We start from the raw sequence: 13109 nt of genomic DNA on the forward strand, positions 1-13109 counted from the left end.
GTCTTTGTATTACCAACATGTGTTGATGCTGTGATCCCAGGCTCATCTGAATGTAAACCTGATGGACAGCAGGCTGAAGGTGCTTCCACTTGCAGTCCATCATCCTCCTTTTGGGAATAGGGAGAGAATTGAGGGATATTTGTATAACTGAGCAGTAGAGCTGTCCAGTTACTGTATTTTGGTGCCATCACATGAAATCTCTGTCCAGTACCAGCATCAATCTATCAATCTATCTATTTATAGCCAGATGCCACAGTCCTGTAAGGGATGGCCGTTTGACTTTGAGTTAGTTGTTCTACGGGGAGGGGCACAAATCCTCCACCAGCCCTTTTGGTGACACATAGGGAACATATATGTGTTGGTAATATAGTTACCACCCAGCATTGTAAATGAGGCCATTAGAGGGAAAACCAGGTAAGCGCCCAAAAAAGAAAACAGAAAAAAAACGCTGTTAAAGTTTGTGTACTTTAAATATGACATAACTTTTCAACCAAAGAAGATATTCTGCTCGTTTTTTTTCCATGTAGCCTAATTCATCTACTTTTCCGTAATGATACTCAGACGCTGATAATTAGTGGTATTTTAAATGAAAAAATTCAATAACATCTTCTTTCTCCTCTTGTTAGACAACAATCGACGACAAAGTAGCAGTACTTTTACCCATAATATGTATTATTGTAGGTCAGCTATAAGATATTGAGACTGAAAATATGTCAGTAGGTAAGTACAGACATGTGCCTTTATGGTGGTGTCATAAAAAAAAGCTTGGTGGTATGCATCGAGCCACGCGATTGGCGCGTCTTGCAGCCACCTCCTGCTGTGTGGCGCTCACCTGGTTTTCCCTCTCACTCTTAGCCTCACATACATGTGACTTAAAATAAGTGCATGTTTTGACACGAATACTATGGTAAAATCGCCTTAACTCAAGTAGGAAAACCGGACATGATGTTGGTTTCCAAGGATGCAGTACTTGGGAGAAGAAAATACTAAGCCAAAATGGACCTAATGGTAATGTCATGGAGTGGTTGGCTATCAATAGCAGTACGGTCGTTCATAGCCCTTTAAAAATCGTAATTTTCAACCATCTTAGGGACATCTTTTTCACTTAAACCCATGTTGTAGTGGTAGAAGAGGATTTGGGGAATAAAGTGGTATATGTAACTCCATTTCTGGCCGGGGTGGCGCTTACCTGGTTTTCCCTCCAAGCCCCTCAAATGGTTTCCAGGCTTACAGGATACCATTTGGCTTGTCACTCAGTGTAAAGCCAGTGGCATGAATAACATACTAGTGTGTATTAATATATCTCATGCAGAAATAAACTGGTAAAGAAAATATGCTAGAGAGCCTTCTTTACAAAAAAGAATGAATCCCCATGACTTACTTCGTACTGTTATCGCTTATGCGGCATCTGCATATTATCAAGTTGTTTATCAGTAGGCAGCTTCATGTACTGATTTAACTCAAGTGTTTTTACCTGGCATTCATGAATACTGTAAACTGTAACATTGTCAAGTTCCTTTTGCCTAGAATTTGGAGTTACATTGCAACAAACATTATATGACAGAAAATGAATTTAGAATACTGTAATGTACTTTTTGTAAGGCATAGAGTGTTCAGTGTCTGAATCTTATTACAGTACAGTAGCTTCATATAAATAACTAGTATTTAGGCATATAGATAGATAGATAGATATAGATAGATAGATATTCCTTTTTTTCTACTGCATCCATAGACAACATTCTTAGCTGCTGTGAACCTGTGATGAGTTGTTACAAGTACTGTTGTAGTCAGTATGTGAATGAAAAGTGTTGAGCTGTACAGAATATTTTTTGGAGAAAACAATCCTTAAATAAGAAAAGTAGCTCTGATTATAATAGATCATGGATTTAATCATGTCAATGTAGATCATAAACACTATTTGTTGAGGGTGACAGTAGCTGGAGAATATTTGGAATAAAATCTTTGTATATTGCTGTACAGTTTTTGTGATGTACTTGAAATAATATAGAATAGTTCAGTTCAGATGTTGGAATGATTTTGATGGATAATGTAATGGAGGTACAGTTAAAGACTTGAGTTTCACTGCAGGTGTCTTCTGAACAGTAGCACCTATTGAGATTGGATAGTTAAGAATAGTTCCAGACCAGATATGAGATGCTGTAAGTACTGTATAGGCCTACCAAGTGCTAGTGAACTAAAGTAATTATGTTGATTAGGAGTTGTACACACATATTTTGATGCAGGTGTGATGTCTGCTCATCACAATCAACCTGAAAATTAATGCCTGAAATACAGCAAAGCACATGAGCAAATAGCAACTTCAGTAATATAGTGAACCGAATTATTATATACATATATATATATATATATATATATATATATATATATATATATATATATATACAGTGGGGTCTCCCAATATGCGAGAATATGGTAGACAAAATGCCCTGCATGTCGGAAATTTCGCATATTAAACCACTGTATTAATGGAAATAAATGTATATGGTTGACACCTCACCCTATCTTGTCATTTACAGTACTTCCCGATTATTGACTCATTTTGAGAAAGACTTTTGCTCAAAGAAAGATAATAAAACTGTGAATATAGTGTGCTAGGTAGTGCTCCATTTGTATAATTGCAGGATTAGCAACCTTACTGCACTCATCCACTTGCTGGCTAAAATAAGTCTTGACAGTTTGTAAAATCTGCTCCTTGTTCTTGGGTTGTATGGTTACCACCCAGCATAGTACAAGTAAATGGTTTCCTGTACGCCAGGAATCATCCCAAGGTAGCAAGCATAATTATAAAGGATGTTATCATAGTGAGGCCATTAAACAGATTACTGTAACTCTAAAACTGAGATGTTCCTGATAAAGTAAAGACAGTGACTGTAGGCATATAGGATTTGATTGGTTAAATACTAATAATACCTTTTTTTTTTTTTTTTTTTTTTTTTTTTTTTTTTTTAGTGCTTCACTTCACATTTGTTTTCCTTCAGGCTACCAGCAGTTAATTTTACTCAAGAAAGGCCTTTAGCAATGAAGGAGCCAATGAAGTTTGTATTTAACACTCCAGTTTCAAAAGCCTCCCACAAGCTGAATAACACTGTGCAGAGATTATGAGACTAAATTCAAAGACATCCTTTGAGAGGAGGGGTTAAGAGCTTAGTGGTTAAAGTACGGTAATAATAGAGTACGTACACACAGTAAGTAATACAGGGTTATGCAATATTATAAGACCCATGGATAACTCCAGTTTTTCATTATTAGTCAGCTGATTTCAGTCATATGTGGTACTTAGTTTTTTCCCATCATTTCAATTTATCTGCAGTTGCATGAAGTTTTGAATGCCATCTCCTTTGGCTTGTAAACACAAAAGAACTCTGTGTTCCAAACTACCAAAATTTTGGTTTAACATTCACTGGGATGGATTCATTCTCCCTAATAATGTTTTTGTTGCTAATCACTGTGTAAGCTGTGGTTTTAAATCATTTTCCCTTAAGTTAACTCCTCAGACGGGAAAAAAGCAAATTTTGAGTTAAATCGGAATTTGAAACATGCAATCATTTATCATGTGTGGCATGATAACTGGGTCAGAGCAGTTAACCAACAGAGACCCATTCAGCACCGTGCTGATGAAAGAACTTCATTTCATTTCCTGCATATATCTGTGAGTTTCTCAAATGTAATACATAGATGAATAACATAGACTGAAGTTATTAAGCACAGAGCTCCATTTAATCCGCCGCGCCCTGGCAGATTTTTCACCAATCACTCCTCCAGTCCCAGCAGATTATAGAAGAGTTTTTTTTTTTGGCTAAAACCTCCGCTTTTTATGAGAAACATCGAAAATTCAGAGAGAAAGTGCTCAGTTGAATTTAGAAATACGATAGAAGTAAGAGTACCTTTACCTTGTTACTGTGTTCTCTCAGGCCAGGCTTAAGAGAAAATGTTTTCTATGAGAGGGGCAGCTATTTCAAACCTTTCATAACTGGTTATTTATTTATTTATTTGGTACGAATTTATATATAGTACAAGAGTATACTGGTTTTCAGACAGTAATATAGGCGATATAAGCGTTGTTCACTCACCAAGAACATCAACATATGGCACCTTCTTTTAAAACATTACCGCCTCATCACTTCTGCTTGCTTCTTCCTCTGGCTTATTTCTTCCTTTGTCCTCCACCTCAGGAATCACTTTCGCCTTGAATTTCGTCATTGGAGAGACCGTGGTGTGACATGTCTTTACTGGCCAGGTCACTGGTAACAGGTGAGTTGCCGAGAAAATGGCGTGCGGGGGGGAGGGAGGGTCAGGTGGAGTCAGGCATTATCCCCGCCTGGCGTTGGGTAGAGGAAGGTCTCCCACATATGCCTACCAAAAATCACCCGTGAAACTTGAAAAATGTGCAAATGACGGACCTCGCAATTGCATAACATGGATACGTCGTCGGGTGTCACCGTGACAAAACATGGTGATGTATACATATGTCATCGGGACGCTTCGGGTTAAAAATACTCTTTAACCCCTACATTCCGAGAGTTTTCCGATGTTGCACGCTCCTCCCTACGGGGGATTTTGTGATTTTGGAAAAAATATCCTTACTTCAAACTCTAATATCTGCCAAACTGTAACAGCTAGAGAAAAAATTAAAGATACATAAGACTCACCAACTCTTCCTCTTTCTTATTAAAGTATCCCCACATCTCTAGGTGGTCCCGTCGATGAGTATGGGTAAGTTAAAGTTCAAAGGGTGACGGGAAGACGTGGCTTTACTGTACACGTTGACTGGCGCTGCTCTAAACCCAAAATCGTGACAGCTATACACGTCAACCGGCACGTTGGGGTTAACAGTGAATATATTGGTGCTTTTCTGGGGCTTCAGAGTAATGAATCACCCTGTATCTATAATCATTTATTGCACTGAGCTGCATGGTGGTCTGGTATTGGAATAACTGAGTTAGAGCAGTATTCTTGTGCAGTTAGGAAGCGTACTAATCTCATTTCATTACCTGGTTATTTCTGCATTTGTTACATAGGTTATTTCTGCAATCTCATTTCATTACCTGGTTATTTCTGCATTTGTTACGTAGGTTATTTCTGCAATTTGTGTCTATATAAAATAAAGTATGGCATATGAGAGAACAGAGTGATGAGGATATTATCCAGAGTGATTGGCATGCCCTATGTGCAATGGATCTAATCTGGCAGGAGACACTGGAGATTTGTCTATCATGTAAAATGCTTGTAGGAGTGTGGATCAGTATCTTGCCCTTACCCCTTCCAGCCCATTATATTCTTGCCATTCCTGATTGTATTCATCATAGCAAAAGACCTCTTAAATTGAAAGGATCTATTTAGGCTGTACAGGCATACCCCAGTTTAATGACGCAATTGGTCAAGTAAAAACCCATTGCTAGGTGGGGTATCGTATCTCGGGGTAGATTTAACATGTAAAGTATAGGGATGCGTTTTTGAGCCTTGGGTTCCCCCCCCAACCAAATCCTTAACCCACCCATATGAGTCCAAAAACAAGTTTCTAGCTAACCTAAACCCCCAAATAGCTTTAAACTAAGCCTAAAAGCAGTATATAACTCACCTAAACCCAATAATAAAATCTGAAAATCATCAAAAATAAGTTTGAGATGGAGGGATGGGGTGGAGAGGTATATGAGAGGGGGGGGTGTGAGTTGGGAGCAGGCCAGTGAAATGGCAGGGGACAGGGTGGGCGACGTGAAGGCGATTTGTTTGTGGCCACCCCGTACAGGATTGAGGCGTCTGGCAATAGATAGATAGTTAGACAGTAAACTGTATCCCAAAATGACAGTGTTCACCTCACCTGTGACTAAGTCTATAAACAGTTTATAAATCAACCTAAACACAAATTTGTCTGAAATATAATCAATATCGGAATAAAAACAAAAAAAATCCATCATTATACTGTGGTTTGGCCATCATTCGGCGAGGTAAGGCAGTATTTCTACCCCTATTGCTATGCCAGGGTATCATCTAGGGGTATTGTATCTCGGGATCTGCCTGTATGTAACTCCTCCAGTTGGAAAAGTTTTCTCTGAGGTGAATGAACATAATTAGGAATGGCAAGATTAAATTGAAGAAAATTTAATGATTTGATTGTTCTAACTGGTAGCTTAGCCTGTGGCTCCTGTCCTCATAGTAAGGAATATGGGAGTCGCCTTTTTTTTTTTTTTTTTTTTTTTTTTTTACTGCACTATATTTTCTTGAACCACTTCACTCTGATCATGTATTTTAGATTTGTTTTTGCTAGCACCATGAAATTATATTCAGCTTAAGAATGACTATAGCTGGAAGAGTTACATATAGCCTTTATTGAACTCTTCACAAGAAATCTCCCCTAAAGTGAATAAAATCTGCTGAAGGTAACAAATATAAGCCAAAATATGACATCACCAGATTGATTGGGTTAGTTACTCTGTTTCCAGGGATACTCATGCTAGATACTGTATATTATTAATGAATCCTGTGCATACTAGTAATATAGATTTTCTGCATTTCTTTTTGGCTATGTTTTATATGATTGGTAGAGAGATGCTTCTTGCAGATATGAATCTTTAAATTTTAATTTTGGAAAGTAGCTACACATTAAATATAAATTTGGTGTCTGACAGTGTTTGATACAAGATTGTGTTAATTTTTTACTTATTGTACTGTACTTGGTGTTTAGTTATTATGATGTTGACTTGGCAAGATATTATACATTTATAAAATACAGTTTTTCTTCACCTTGCCATTTTTATTTTTGTAAAGTTTATTTTTACAGCTTCCAGACAATTTTCTTCAACTTATGAAAGTTCTTAAATATTGCAAAAGCTTATTAAGGCTGGATCTAACCCTGCCAGTTTCAAAATACCATTTCAAGCTGAATAAAGTTGTCAGGTGGCAGTAGGAATAAATAAAAAAGGGTCTCACTTTGACCAAAGTGGTTAATATTAAGGTGCAGTATAAAGAGTCCGAGGTACTGCCTGTGGGATACAAAGGATACATGAAATATTGTATCTCACTTTAACCCACTGACTTCTAGGAGATGTCACAAATAAACAAGATTGTGTGGTGTTTGATGAAGTAAAATTTCCAGGTACATCAACAGAGACACCTGATGGTCTAGTGTTCTAAGGACCCCAGTCAGAGTGGCACCTTGCATAGCCTCATCTGTGAGGCGATTGAAGATTTTTATTCATGTTGTGCCATCAAGGGAAGTTGGTTGGTATCTTCCCTTAAATGTGTTAAATGTGCTGGACTATGGTAACCTAGCTTGACAGAGGAAGACAAACTCAGAATTGACCTGTTGCATACATAAAAGACTGGGAGTAATGGTTAGCTCTTGCATTTGCGAGTTGGACAGAAAAGGGATGAGAGTTTGCTGCTAGATGGGTGCCATACATCCACCATAGTGCTGGAGGGATTTAAGCTGACAGTACAGAGGAGCAGTAACCACTGAAGTGGCAAGAGAAGAGAGATAAAGATGCAACAATTGGAAGAGAGGAGGAGATTGAAGGGAGCTAGCAAGAGGAGTAGTGTTAATGAGAATGAAAAGACTTTGACTCCGCCTTGTTGAGAACTTTGTGGGGAGTCTCCCCACACAAGAGTTGTACTCTACACAGGTGAATAAAACCCGTGTATAAAATCAACAGCTCTGCAGGGGTAAAGAAGGCACGGAGTCAGCTTAGCGCACTTAATCTCTTGGAAATGATTTTACAAGAGAGATAATATGACCTTTCCAAGCAAAAACCCGAGAGAATGAAGCGCTGAGTGGCCGGTGTTGCTGACAAAACTACTGACCTGTTAGTGCCAGGGTTCAAATCCTGGTACAGGCAGTTGGCATCACTCAACTCAGGTGTCCATCTATCCGTTGTGGGTTGGTAGATAAAATGTGTATTTTGGGGAACATCTAGGGGGAGGTAATTGTGGTAACCTGGATGATGCAGTAGTCCTGTATCCTACGATATTGGGTGAAAAACATGCCATACGCTCAAAGGCCCAAGCTGCAAAGATAAGCACCCCAGCTAAGTGCCTTATGGCATCTGTCCCCACCTCTGCCATTAATCAGTAACATGCCTAATAAAATAAACTACACACCTTCACTCTTAGTTCAAGTCCCCAGATCCTGACTCCACCTCGGATGCAGACTTTTCACATGTAGCATCATGATTATTTGTCAGAGTCAATCCAATGACTGTCACATTAAAAAGATGCCAAACCCATGGCATGCATTCCTTCATACAAAATTCATTCATCCAGCTTGATTCTTTGTCATCATCAACCTCCATACCTCTACTTCATTTACTCTAACATATCTATTTACCATCTTAAACACACTCGTATATGTGGCCCCGAGAAGCAGAACTCGCCAAGCGCCAAAAAAAAAAAAAAAAAAAAAAAAAAAAAAAAAAAAACGCGGTCAAAGTTTTCCGACTTTTAAAAGGCTAAATCTCCTGACTCAATTAAGGTATCAAGTTGAATTTAGTCTCAAAATGATCAGTAAAGTACTGTATAACCTAACTACATAAGGACTAAAATCAATTAAAATCTGTCGATATTTCCAGCGGCAGGAGCGTGACTGCAATTTATTGGTGTTATGAATAAAATGTTCATTACACCTCATTGCGTTCATACTCCTGCCACTCAAAATGCTGAACGTTTATAATTTCGCTTATTACTTATGTGAATAGGGTATAAAATGCTGATCATTTTGAGACTACATTCAACTTCATAGCATTATACGGTCACGAGGTAAAGCATTTTGAAATTCGGAAACCTGTGACCTCGATTTTCTCCGTGTTTATTTTCATTTCATTTTTATGCATAAGGAAAGAGGCAATGTAAGAATAGAGCAAAAAAAAGAACATGTACAATGAAAATAACATAATAACAGTATAATAAGATAATAATACAATACAATAATAATACATGGAAGTAATGGGCATGATAATAAACTAAAATTATTGAGAAGAGAAAAACGACATTAATGAAAAAATGCAATGCACGAAACGTAGAATGAAGAAAAATAAGAAAGCAATCGATAAAATTAATGGAAAACATTATTATTATCTTACTCAAGAAAGTAATATCGTATAATAATAATATTATTGTTTTATTTTGCCACCTTCTTTCAGCTTTGGAATGGTCTAAGGTAGGTATTGTTATTAATTTTTACTGTTACTTTTTTCCTTTCAGAAATTTCATGGTAATGTCATTATGCATTGTGAGACAATAATCGTAAGCTGAATAACACTGAAAAAAAGCACAAAATTCACGAGAATTAGGAGAGTAATCCAGTGGTATGCATAGTTAAAGAGCTTCTGATGCTCCCAGCTGTGTTTTGGCGCGAGGGTGACGAGCAACACGCACGGTGATTGGCCGAGCGGGGCTAAAGGTGGGACACTACGGCGAGCGTGATTGGCCGGGCTCAGCTGTCAGGGCGGCGTGGGCGCTTGATTAGTTCTGCAGCCAAGCTTGGGCCTCAGACCATGTGACGCAGCAATAAGGTCGAAAGTGTGGTGCACTAACATGCGAATACGACCTTGAGGATATTTGAAAAACTCCCGCCTCTGTCTCTCTCCAGATAGGGGAAGGGTGGGGGAAGACAATGCTATAATAACCTGGTTTTCGGCCGGGGTGGCGCTTGGCGAGTTCTGCTTCTCAGGGCCTCATATACCCTTTTCACAGCCCTATTTATATCGTCTCTTTATACGACCATAATATCTAAGTACTCTTCTAAATTGAATAAACTCGTCTGGTAGCAACAAGAATTAACTAAAGAGGTTGTTGCCCAGATTCAAGAGGTTAAGTATATCACTGTCTTTCATTCTCAATGTACTATGTCTTTACAACCACCAAATATTCTACAGTATATGTCCAGGAATGAAATGATATTCCAGATACCATATTGCATAATTATTTCTGGATATCTGAAATTATAAACACACAAAACATTACTTGTTCTCTGCATAAAGTTGAAGTACGATATTCATTCTCTTGAACACAGGGTGACCGAGGGTTGTTTCCCATCAATCCTAGCTCCCCTGCTTTTGCTGACTAATTTGTACTGGGAGGCAAAGAGACAGTAACAGACACTCATCTTTCTTCACAGGTGATGATACATAAAGGCAGTTCTCAGCATATGCTTGGGATGTGTTAAAATATATCATTTTTTTTTTTTTTATATACAAGCAGTGCTGCAAGGTGAAGGAAGTGGCAAACCAGCTTTATACATAGCAATGCAACCTTAGTGGGCAATTCTTCTGATATTTATGGTGGACTTACACACACATGCAGACACACAAATTGAACATAAAAATGGCAACATTTTACCGTATAACATGTTCGAAAGAATTTAGTCAACAAGTGTATTACAAAATTTTAGAATCAATCATGAAGAAGCTCTTACAGTGTCCAATTTGTTTTGATATTTAAGTTGCAAGTATGTACAGTAAAACATATATGATGTACATTTCTTAGTAGTGATGATAATCCAAGTACAGTATATGGTGAATTTCTATGAAGCACTGTAATGTATCTATATATGCATCCAAAATGCTTTCATCAGTAGTAATTTTGTTGGTTTAACTGTTTCCATTTGCTGTTAATGATCTCTTAGCCTAGCAGTACAATATCATGCAAAAGTTTCACAAAAACTTTATAGAAATTGGACTCAGACACATGTAGAGAGACTTGAGCCAGTATCCTTAACAGCTAAGAAGGGTCTCTAGCACATCTCCTTGCTTGTCTGTTTCTGCATACAGCTGGTTAATATTCTTTTATATGTTATTTATACAATCCTTGTCAATATAAAAAAAGGTATAGACAACATGCAAGAGAATAATATGATAAATAATCTGCTACAGAAACGGTGCTGGAAAACCTCCTAATTGCAACAAAATTCGACCCTAGGGATGATGATCACTTATGAAACAAACCTGTTCAGTAACGTAAACTGAACAGAGACAAGACCATGTCCAGTACTGTTAACATTTTCATACACAATAATAAGTACTGTATGTCAGATAACATACTGAAACTGAATGGTATCATACAGTACGGTAAACTTTTTTTTATGGCAGTTATGGATATAGTGGTCAGCTCATAAATGAATTAGAAAAGTCTGTAAAATAGTAATTTTAACAAGAAAAGATAAACTTTACGTCAAAATGAGAAAATACAAACTATAAAATTCATTTGTATCTGTGTGTAGTAACCAATTTTATGATGATTTTTCATGGTGTCAGATGGACATGCCTCTATGACCTACTACAGCAGTGACTAGAAACAGGGAAAAACATGGATAATAAAAAGTTCACAGGGCTATTGCAATATTAACCCCTTGAATCCGATGACATATTTTCTCCTTGCCAACTCAAGAATGATTTTATTCAACTTGAGGTCATCTTTTGCAGTGAAGGGGCTAATGTGGGCAATATCTAACCCTTCTTATCAAATCTCTCCAGAGCAGAGTAAAATACATCTTCACACTGAAGGAATTAAAGAAAATATGTTGATGATCTTAGCCTCCTCCCTCCCCCTCTAAAATGAAATTCTGTATTCACTCGAGGTGATGCCACAGGGTTATTTTTTGACACTAACAAGACAACAGTGCTTTAATTACTACATTATTTATTACTGAGTGACGTTTTTCAACTTTTTTACCATTGGAGGAATAACAGTACTTTAATTGCTACATTATTTATTATCAAAAAGGAGGACAGGAGGAACTGTGGTAATCCTCAGCCTGCCAGAACTGTTTAAAATACAGATCCTGACTGAATGACTGATGGCTGGCAATCAACTTTGAGTGATGGTGTGATAGGACCAACCCCTTCACTATGGGGATATAAAAGTTTAGTTTGTTATTGCTGCCTTCAAACAGTTTTATTCAGCTTAGAGTATGAATTTTAACAGTGAAGGGGTTAAGGCATTATGTAAATCCTCCAGTGTGATAAATCTCACAAAAAATCTTGGGGGCATGGTAGCTCAGTGGTAGAGCATCGAGCTCGTGGCCGGGGGGTCGCAAGTTCGAGCCTCACCCAGGTCTACCGTTGCCGGGAGGGGTAGCTCCCTCCTGTAACCTTGCAGGGCTATATGGCCATTGATGCCTAGCTCAGGGAATTCATTTCTCCATTTCACAAACAATCTATTGATAAAGTTATCTTGAGGTAGAAAGGATAATAGAAAACAGGTCACTGAATTCCAGGGGTTAAGCACCAGTTATTGGAAACTGGGAGTAGTGGATCTGTCAAATATAAACTGCGAGGCAAAGTTAGTGCTTCTTCCTCCACCAGGTCAGATGAGGAAGAAATGTCTTCTTCAACAGATGTTGCACATTGCCCCTTCAAACCTAAGACATACCTGCACTCCTGCTTTATTCTTGCTTCTATCTGATTATTTTATTTGGCTTAGAAAGGGACTCTTAATTGGGAAAGGGTTACTGGGGCTCTATCTATCCCCTACTGTTCAGAAAGCCTCCCCTAACTGAACAAAATCATCCACAGACGGTACAAATAAAGACAAAACACGACATCCTCGTGAAGTGGTTAAATAAAAAAAAAAGTTGTGGATAATACTTTTGTCATATACACAATGAGCCATACTGAATAATGATTAAAAAAAAAATCACAAAAAATTTTGCTGCTTTCTTTAAACTGTATTTTTAATTCATTTTGTTATACAAGGTTAGGGCACTATTCTCTTAAAATTTAACTTTTTTTTTTTTTTTTTTTTTTTTACTGTACAGAATTAGCACTTAGTGCCACCGTCTCTGATTACACTGTACTTAAATAACAAACACCAGTCAGTGACATTTTACATATGTCATTATGAAGTACACATATCCTTGTCTGATATACCATGTACATTCATAAGCCATGGCTCTGCTCACCATCAACTTCTACCCCTGGTTGGAGGAATTTTGTAGCTAGGATTTCCCACTGAATGAAGTCCTTTTTCCGAAAACTACAGTGGCAGTTTGGTGCTGAAAGGATTCTTTCATTTGGTGGCATCAATGTAACCAAGTAGTTCCATTGCTTGGTTATATAAATGTCCTTCAACTCCCTCCCTATCCTTTGAAAAGGATAATG

The sequence above is a fragment of the Coenobita brevimanus genome, chromosome 29, assembly GCF_032717465.1.
Source record: "Coenobita brevimanus isolate Jiangsu-jjx chromosome 29, ASM3271746v2, whole genome shotgun sequence".
Taxonomy (NCBI): Eukaryota; Metazoa; Arthropoda; class Malacostraca; order Decapoda; family Coenobitidae; genus Coenobita; species Coenobita brevimanus.